Source organism: Manis pentadactyla, chromosome 4 (genome assembly GCF_030020395.1).
Source record: "Manis pentadactyla isolate mManPen7 chromosome 4, mManPen7.hap1, whole genome shotgun sequence".
Taxonomy (NCBI): domain Eukaryota; kingdom Metazoa; phylum Chordata; class Mammalia; order Pholidota; family Manidae; genus Manis; species Manis pentadactyla.
In genome coordinates, this window is record NC_080022.1 from 104,313,983 (window position 1) to 104,324,397 (window position 10,415).

Sequence of the window (10,415 nt, forward strand, 5' to 3'; positions counted from 1 at the left end):
CCCATGTTCTCTGCATTTGTGCCCCAGGATTTTGGTTTAGCCTGTTTGCTACCCCTCCACACACATACACACATGTACATGAAATGGATTTTTTATTATTAGTTTATAAAATTCTTCCTTATTTACATATTTGCCACTATCTTTTCTCACCACTCTTTCTTGAATCTCGAACTTTCTATCAGGGATCATTTTTCTTTTGCTTGGACTACATGCTCTAGCATTTCATATAGTGAGAGTATGCAAGCGTAAGATCTCTTTTTTTTGTCTGAAATTGCCCTTAGTCACCTACATTCTTCAAAGATAGTTTCTCAAAGTATTTTCTTTTAGATTCACATAGTTTTTCTCAGCAAATTGAAGATGTTTTCCATTGTTGCTATTTACAAGTGAACCATTAGACCATTTACTGTTTCTTCATAGGGTGTCTGCTTTTTCTCTCTAGCTGCCTTTAATGACTTCTTCTTCCTCTGTGTCTGTCTTCTCCCAACCCCTCCCTTCCCTCTCTCCACTCCCTCTCCCCACCCCTGTTCTTTCCCTTAGACATCTGTCTATCTTTGAATTTGTTAGGCTTCCTGAGTCTGAGGAATTATTTCCAGTGTTTCTGGAAAATTCTCAGCAGTTAATACTATTGCCTCTTCTCCATTCTTTCTATATTCCATTATAGGAGGAAAGCCAATTTAATGTATAGTAGACTCGACTCTACCCTCTGTATCTTTTTACTTAAAATTAACTTGTTATAATCTGAATATTGTTAATCACTCAAAATTGCATTCTTAGTAATTTCTTTGGATCTGTCTTCTAGTTGACACTCCCTTTAGCTGCATCTAATCTAATGTTTAATTCATGTACTGAATATTCAATTTCCAGTGTCATAGTTCTTATTTTAAAAACCTATTTGGTTATTTCTCAAGACTTCCTGTTCATTCCTTAAAAGCCCTTGTTCCTGCTCATGTTCTTAAGCTTCTCTTTTATTTGCTTAAATATAATAAACATAATTGTTCTATATTCCATGTCTGAGATTCTAATATCTGAAATCTTTGGTTGTTTCTGCTGGTCTTTGTTGAGTTTTTTACTGGTTGTCATAGAGCTTGTTTCCTTGAGTGTTTTATAGATTTTAAATGTGAACTGTTCACTTTTCCTTAAAACTTTACCTGTGAGAATTGTTTGAGGTCTGGGTTGGTGTCGTCTGAGGTACTTAGAAAGGATTTTATTTTTAATCCTGCCAGTTATCTGAGAGTACTAACAACCCAAGACCATTTAAATTAAGTTTAAATGTTTGAGATTTTTCATGCCTATAGATAGGTGGATTCAGACAGAAAACATTTGAGTCTAGCTTGTGGTTGCAAACCTTTGGGGGAATTTTTTTCCTCCATCCAGTGCCAAGGTCAGGACAGGCTAGATTCATTCTTCATGGCAGATTTGTTTCTTATTCACCTTTCGTCTAAGGGCATAGTCTTTGCGCTCCAAATTTATGCAGGAGAACAGTACTAGATTTCCCACCACAGGCAGGCCCGAGACATTCCCACCTGTCCTCTAGGCTTGTATAGCTGCCAATGAAAAGCCCCTGTCTCTAGGGGTCAGCAAACCCTTCAGGATAAAAGTGAGCTTTGTTTGTTCACTCACTTACCTAGTTTTACTTAATTTTTGGAGTCTGTGGACTTGTTACTTCCATTCAATCTCAGGGAGACTTACAGGGGTTTTAAAATATATGTGTTTAACTCAGCATTTTAGCTCTTTCAGTTGGTAGGGTTATACAGAGTGCCTAATCTGCTGTACTACTGGGTACATAGCCTGACCCAAGCCAGCTGGAATAGTCATTCACACATAAACTCAAATGTGGCTTCTGCCCCACACTCCATGCTAAATCGAATGCCACTTCTCAGGTCTCATCTTACACAACCTCTCAGAGGCATTTGGCACAGCTGACCTCTCTTGCCCTAGAAGGTTCCTCTTCTCTAGGTTCCTGTGACTGCACTCTCTTGCTGCTCCTTCTTTTCCTTCTTGGTCTCCTTTCCCACTTCTCCTCTGCTACCCCTAAGGGTTGTCACCCCTCCTTCAAGGGCTCAGCCCTGGGCTCTCTTCTCTTCAAACTCTACACACTCAGCCTAGGCAATTTTACCCATTCCTGTGCCTCCAAATATCATCTGTAATCCCAGTATGTCCAAGGGCACAGCTCCAGCCAGGCCTCCTGTATACTCTAGATAATTCCTGATGTTTCCATAGGCAGTTCCGACATAGCAGGTGTGAACCCCACCAAAGGTGGGCATCCATGACTACTCAGGCAGAATCATGTAATTCTTGTAGAGAATTCCTCAAGCTGATACTCTACAGGCCATCAATACCTTTAATATATAAAAGGTAGCTTTTTTCCTTAACTGTACAAAGGAAGCCCTTTTTAAAAAAATACCTGAGTACCACTCTGTCCATTACCCAATGCCTCCAAAGAGTGGAGAGAAACAGATTAGTCAAATCTTGGAGGGTAAGGGGGATCAAATGAGAGGAAAATGAAAAGCATTTTTAAATGGAAAATATGGTAGGAAAAATAGCCTAAAGAGAATTTTTAAGAGTCAAATATAAATGTGGTGCTGTAACTTGAAAGAGGCCTAGGGACATCACTGAGAGTATGTGATGAGAAAGAACATGTATGTGATGTCACCCAAATCCCTCTGGATGGAATAAAGAGGTGAAGGACTCATTTCCTGCCAGGTGCTGGGAAGATGGACCTTTGCCCTTTGGGGATGGCCTTGGCTGCAGAAAACTGCCTCACCCAGGGTTACTCCCCACTTCCAAGGGCAGCCCAGACCCAAGCACTGATCAGTGTGGTATGTAAAGTCCCAGCTCTGCACCCCAGATTGGGATGACTCTGAGGCCTGCTCCCACTGCTGAGTTTCCTGGGGGCTGGGCTAAGGCCTGTGTTGGTCCTGCATTAGAGCTCAGCTATCTGCTCCACCCAGTCCCGCCTCCTTCCCCTGCCCCCTGCAGGTGTTGATCTCCAGAGCACTCCCTAACACCTTGCTGCCATCTCCGTCGCAGAGTTGCCGTCGCAGAGTTGCCGTCCCCTGCGGCGAAGCCAACCTGTAACAACACAGGACAGAGACTCTGCAGGCATCTACTGGAGACCCAGCTCGGCACTTGTAGCTGTGTGGTCTGGGGCAAGTCTCTTCATTTCTCAAAATGCTTTTCCTCATCTGAATATCCTGCAGGATTGCAAATGTTGGTTGTTCTGTCTAGAGTCAGACAGCCCTGGGTTAGAATTCTAGCCCTGCCATTTATTAACCTGAAATTTTGGTTATTACTAAACTCGACAAGACCTCAACTTCTGTGTCTATAGACTGGGTAGAGATGATGTCTTTCATCCCTTTGTATCCCCACTGTGTGGCACTTAGCAGACAGTAACCCTACAGTGGATGAACAAGTGAAGCTGCTGGCAGGGATGGTGCAGGTTTCTCACCAACGCCCAAGATTCTGGTTTAAGCATTTGCTAGAACAAATATGCCTAATTGCTTTAGAGTATTTTGACATGGTGCCTGATATACCCCGGGATCCTCTTGTTTCCATGTACCACTCAGAACCTGAATCCTCTTTCAGTTTTCAAATCATGTTATTCCTCTGCTCATAATCATGCTCCAGTCACTTCATCTCACTCATACTAAAACCTAAATGCCCTAGAAGATCTACACTGGCCCCCTCACCTCTCTGAATCTGCTCTTTTTCCCCTTTCTCACTCTCATCTCCAGTCATCCTGCTTGCTTGCTCTTCCTAGAACACGCCAAGCATGATTCCACCTTGGGACTTTTATACCTGCTGCTTCGTCCTTCTGGAGACATTCCCTAACTTCCTTATATAAAATAGGATCACTGCATACCCGCCTCACCCCAGACTTGACATGCTGTGCCCTCTTTTCTGCTTTATTTCTCTCCATAGCACTTAACACTAGTTAGACCTTCCTTCCTGTTTCTTCCTCCTCCTCTCCTTCCCTTCCTCTCCCTCTGCCTACCTGCCTGCCTTCCTTCCTTTCTCCCTCCCTTCTTCATCTATCTGTCTGTCTGTCTATCTGTCTGTCTGTCTATCTGTCTGTCTGTCTATCATCTATCTATCTGTCTATCATCTATATCTGTTTCTCAATCACTGCCACCAGAGTGAAGCTCCATGAGAAAGGGACTTTTATGTTCAGAGTTACACCTTTACAATCCTGGGTGCATATAGTAACTAGTAACTGCCCAAGAAAAAGATGTGTTGAATGAGAATGTTTGCAAAACCTCTTCAAAAACTATCCATTCAGGTCTCAAGTTTCTTGGATTTTTACATACGTTTGGTTTGTTTTTTCTTAAAGCAATAAAATCTTAGAATTTTCTAGCTTGGAGAGAGAGTAGAGTTCTTTAGATTCAGAGTGGAGGAAACTGGAGTTCAGAGAGGTTGAATGACTACTCAAATCACAGACTTTGAGACAGTTTGTAATTGAAGTATAAATTGCTTTTCCATTCAGCAGCCCTTGAAACCTCTAAAATGCAAACCTAAGAAATGTAGGAAATGAAATTACTTCACTCTGTGGCCAGTCATACCTTTTTTGGTGATTCTTCCTCATCTGTGTCCTCTGGTCTGACTCCCGCCCCTTGCCCTCCACCCTGGTTCCTCTTTCAAGGTCGTCAGGACATTGGCACTGAGTGGAGCTCCTTGTGGGATACAGACACTTGCTCTCATGTTCTTGACCTCTCCGTCTTTCATGCCTTCTCCCTCTCCCAAGGGAGAACTAAAAGAGTCATGGCACTTTTCCCTGAATTCGTAGTATTATCTGTGGGCTTAACAGAGATGGGTATGTGACAGAATTAGAAGTAACCTTAAACAGGGCAGAAAAGATCCTGGGGATGAACCGGGCAACGCCTTCATTTTAGAGGTGAGAAGTCTCAGGCCAAAAGAGAAGAGGGAGGGTGCTTTGGTCAAATTTATTATGTTCCAATCTGAACTCCTGATCTCCCCTGTCCAGTCTGCCCCTCCCTTTGGTAAACGGAATCATTATTCAAGCAGTTGTTTTTGCCAGAAACCCAGGAGTTATCCTTGAACCCTCTCTTGCCATCACCCAGCACCTTCAATCCACCAGCAAATCCTTCTGGCTTTACTTTCTAAATATAGTCCAAGCATGAGTCCCACGCCCTCCAGGTTGCCCTCAGCCCCAAGCCAAGTCATCCTCCTCTTCTCTCTAGACTGCTGTCTAGAGATTTAACCTATAAATCTTCTGTCAGGACCTAACCCTTCAGGACTTCCCCATTGATTTCCTGGCATCCCCTCTTGCCACCCCACCCTATCCACAAGTCTTCCCCACTCAAGAATCAGAGTGGTCTTTTAAACATGCAAATCAAATCATGTTTTCCCTTCTCTAATCCTCCCAATAGCTTTCACTCCCTCTTAGAACAAAAACCTGAAACTCTGTACCATAGCCCGCAAGATCTGTGGCTTACCTTCTCTCTGCCCTCACTCACTACCACTCCCTTTCATGCCTTCCAGCCACAGGACGCTGGCTTCCTTACTTTGTTTCAAACATACCAATTTCATTCCTGCCCCAGGGCCTTTGTGTCCCCTGCCAGTGGGGATACTGCTGCATAGGGGCTGTAGCTGGTGTTTGCTGGACACAGCATGGCTGGGGCCCAACGTGTGCATTTAGTGGAAGCTGCAAGCAACACACACACTTTGCATTTAAAAAGAGCACGTCAGAAAAGATTTTAGGCCCTCACCATCCCTTCCTGTCAAGCATGGCGACAAACTAGTGGTTTTGGCAGAAGGTCTCTGTCCAGTTCTCTCTGTCTCTGAGTCTTACAGCATTCATTTCCTCTCATTCAACCAGCTTTACTTTTGGCTGTGTGACTTTATTTTGTGAGCTTCTGTCTTCTGTTCTTACACTTTAACCTATAAATCTTCTGTCAGGACCTAGCCCTTCAACACACGGAGTTCAAAAACCGAGTGAGAAGTGCACCTGTGAGAGAGAATGTCTTTGTAAAAGAACTGGAAGGCATAACAGCGTAATGCAGAACGCTCCATTATCATTTAAGATGCCACCTCTCTCTTCAGGGCAGAGAGGGATATCCAGGTAAAATAGGTGGCGCACCCAGCACATTGGGTGCTTACTAGAGAGTGCCTCAACGTGTGGCTTCAGACCTGAGAGACCAGGTGAGCAAGCCAGGCTGCCCTGGCGCGGTGGAAGGCACGGTTTGGGTCATTCAGCGGTCGGGGACAGAGGGACCTGAGCTCTGGCTCCTGTGCTTCCCGACCATCACAATCCCGTCAGGCAGGGGGCCCTGTTCTCTGGGCTCCTTCCAAAAGGATCCTCACCCACACAGTGAGAGGCACCAGAAAGCTTCCCTGTCCTTGACTCCCTCTGTCCAGGGGCTACTACAGTGATCTGTGCCCTTCATAACCGGGACATGGGCTCTTGAAGGTGCGAGGAGCAGAGGGAGGGGGCAATGGGCGCGCTGCTCCCTGCGCGGGCGGGCCGGGCCCGGAGCTCTGGGGGCTGGAACCTGGGGGAAATGAACGAGGGGGGTCTGCAGCGCTGTCGTCCGCTGTGTGATTCTGAAGCAGCAGGGGGCGCCCGCAGCTTCCTTGCGCACCCCGCCGCCGAGATCGCCACCCGCCAAGAGCGGGCCGGGACCCCGCGGACGTGGACGCCGCCCGGCCCCAGGGCGGGCGCTCGCTCACTGCGGCCCCCACCTGAGCCCTGCACCCTTGCGTGACCCCGCGGCTCTTCGGTGCCCGCAAACTGTTCTGATCCGCAGGGCTGACCGCGCGCTCCATGGGGCCCCTCTTTTGAGAGAGAGTACTTATCGCACGAGGGGAGTGAAGGACCCTCCAGCACAGACACGGGTTCCTGCGACACTTGTGCCACCGCAGGGCGCCCAGCCACCTCCCCTGAAAGACTGGAGGGTATGCGGAAGAGGGCGGGAAGCTCCACATGGGACTCCTTTTCCCTAGAGGACGCCAGAGGGAGAAGGAGAAGCCCCAGGGGGTTGCGGTGGGAGGGTTGGGAAGGGGTGAGGGGATCCTCCAGGGAAGGGAAGGACACCCACCGAGATGTGTGGTACTTCCTATGTGCCGGCACATTGTGGGGGTGCTTTATGCTTTATCTCATTTAATGCCCTCAGCAACCCTTTGAGGTAGGTGGGCGTAAACCCATTCTGCCAAGGCTCAGAAAGAGAATGGAACTACCCCAAGGCCACCGTGCTGGATATGAGGGGAGCCATGTTTTGTACATTTGTCCTAATGAATTTTTTACAGTGCAGGTGACAGGTGACAGGAGAGAGACGCCGAGACAAAATAGACCAAGGCCTGGGTTCCAAGTGGAAGCCTCAGCCATCTCTGCTGGTTCCGCAGCCAAATGAGCCACAGGACCAAGGGAGAGGGGCTGGCAGTGGGGGAGCCACGCCCTCCGGCCTTGACCTAGGACACTCCTCACCTGGATACGGGTGAAGGTCGTTGAAGGAAAGGGGAAGGACGAGTAGAGCACGTGAGATAACAGTGGGGGGGAGAGCTCCTTTTAGAATTTGCCCTGGGCTAAAATTTTCTAGTTGCACCTTTGAACACCACAAAATCCTCAAAACTCACTTTCTCACTGGTTAATCATTCACTCTCTCCACAGGCCAGATGACCTTTGCAAGGTGGTTGGGATTTCGTTTGCCTTTCTTAAAAGTCCTGGCGTTTGTGATTGGAACAGTATTCTTTAGGTGAAGAAGAAAGGAATTTGGGTGCAGTACAGACTTGGTTTTCTTCCTGTGTTCCATCTGCCAGGAGTTTGGAAGCACTTTCTCAACTTTCATCACTGAGAGGATGAGTTCAGGACTCAGAACTGATCATTTCTAGCTGGGGCCCTGTGGGGTGTTGTGTGCTATAGTACCCTAAGCAGCTTTGCACATAGAGACATACAAGTTTTCAATTTTAATATAACCATGTAAAAGGTAATTGTCCTCCTTTAAGAATTATGGAGGGCAAACTGGCCATGTGATCTGGGACAAGTCAGCCAACCTCTAAGCCTCAGATACCCCTTCTGCCCAGAGGCAGAGAACTTCCAAGTTGCCTTCTGAGGCAGATGCTTGGCAACCTGTAATCTTGCAGGTGACTGTGAAAAGCTATCCCTGCTCCAATGACTATTTTTGACTCAGCGATTAGAGGAGCTTGTCAGGCTGCACACACAACTCTGACATTTTGACGGCTGGACAATTTCACTAGGCTTCCCACTGGACACTCCAACTTAAGATCCCTAGCCAAACACATCATCCCTCCCCTCTTCCCTCTTCTCAGCCTGATTCCTCTGGCTGCTCTGTTTCTCTTCCTGGCACCGAGCTGGGCAGCTCAGTAGCATTTTTGAAGTCCGCTATAATTCATCCTCCATGTTCATGTGGCTCCTGAGACATGAACCTTCTCGTGAAGTGCCCCTCTTCTTTATAGTCCCATAACTTCTACCCAGTTCAGGGCCTCGTCACCTCCACATGGGCCCTTGCTCCTGCCCTGAACACCCTCAACGGCCTCCCTCATTTCCCTCCATACCTGACCCATGAGGGTTCACTACCAGCTGCACTGCGCTAACCCTCAGCTCTGGCCAGTCACTCCCTGCTATAGACCCTTGAATGGTATCAGGCTTCAGCAGAGCTCAGCGCCCCTTCCACACAGCCCAGCTGTTCTCACCTCTCCCCACATCTTCACAGTTCATCTGGAATGTGCAGCTTCCATACCTGCCTGTAAAATCTATCTCTTCATCAAGGCCCATTGCAAATGTTACCTTTTCCTTGAAATTTTCCAGGAGTCTCCATTAAGGATCAATTTTTCATTTATTCATTGAACAAATATTTGTTGTGCACCAACTGTGTGCCAGGTGCTATTCCAAGCACTGAGCATTCAATGGTGAGGTGAGTAAGACATATGAGTTCCTGCTTGCAGGGAGCATGCTGTTGATGGATAGCAGAATAGGAACAAATACAGAAGAAAATTATAGATTCCAATAAGTACAACAGAGGAGCTTAGATCCACCGGCCTTTACTACAGTGGCTTTTAACCTGCCTATTTATGATCAAATACTCCCTTGTAAGCCCTCTGAGGGAAGAATCTGAGTCTCCTTTACCTGTGTAACTTCCACCATGCCCAACCTCATCATCTCTGTGCAGCAGTCCCCCAGTGTGTGTTTGTGAAAGGAAGTACAGAAAGAAGTCTTGGATTCAGAAAACATTTAAGCAAGTACTCCTGGCCAGTAAAGGAGCACCTATTAATGTCTTTACCTGTTAAATTCAGAATTAAAATATAAGGAAATTATCATCCTGTAGTTTTCGACTTCTCAATCCATAGAGATGGCTGTCAGTATAAAAACCTCACTCCAGATAGGAGAGGTGATGTAGGTCAGGGGATGAGCATGGTTACAGACCTGGGATTTAGCCTGCTCCAACATGCAATTGCTGAGAGGTTCTGAGCAAGATCCTTAGTCTCTCTGAGCCTTACTTTCCTTGTATGTAGAATGGGGTCATAAAACCTGCCTCAATCCAAAGTTGATTCAGGATTATCCTGGTCCGTTGCTGGCTCTGTTTGGGAAACTAAGGCAGGCTATCTACCCCCAAAAGAAGAAAGCTTTTAGATACAGAGATATTTTAATATGTCTAAGTCTACCATTCTGGAGCCTTAAGGAAAAAAGAACAAAAAGAATCCTGGGCCGCCAGGATAACCTTAGGCTGCCCAAGAAGCAACTGGCTTCTTTCTTATTCTTCCCTAAAATATGTCTTCCTAGGGTTGTACCTCTTCCAACTATTAGGGTTTATTGCTTCAAGCACACAATTGCCTTCCCTAAAAAGCATGCCCAGATGACCCCATAAAAAATAAAGTCTCTTCTTGCCCTTTGCCGTGATTTGCTAGTACCAGTATGTGAAATGTGGCTTGCCCATTATCTACTCACCAAAAAGATTGCAAAGGCCCTGCTGACCCTTCCACCAGAGTTGCAGACTGTTTCACATCTTCTGTGTCTGCCAAAAGTCATTCATCCTTGCAGCCTCCATGCCAGACGTATTCCAGTGCAGTTGACTGGTAGGGAATGACTCAGCCTCAGGACGTTGCAGTCAGAATTAAGCCTCTTGAAGCATAATATTAGTCCAAAATGATGTGATTTCAGTAAGGTAAGGATTGCACCGGTGACCACTGAGAAATACACTGCCCCTTGCTTGTCCAAAGTTTCCTGGTGGGTTCCAGAGTCTTGGCAAAAATTCCTGCTACATTGTGAGCTGTTACTCCATTTTAAAATTAAGTCCCCCCAAAATGGCTTTTGGCCATCAAGGTCTCCTTTCTGATGAAGAGGGGATATAAACAACTGCTTGGACACATACCCCTCCACTTTGATAAATATTAATTGAATTGAAAAAGAGTGATAAATAATACATAGCAATCTTTCCTTGGCA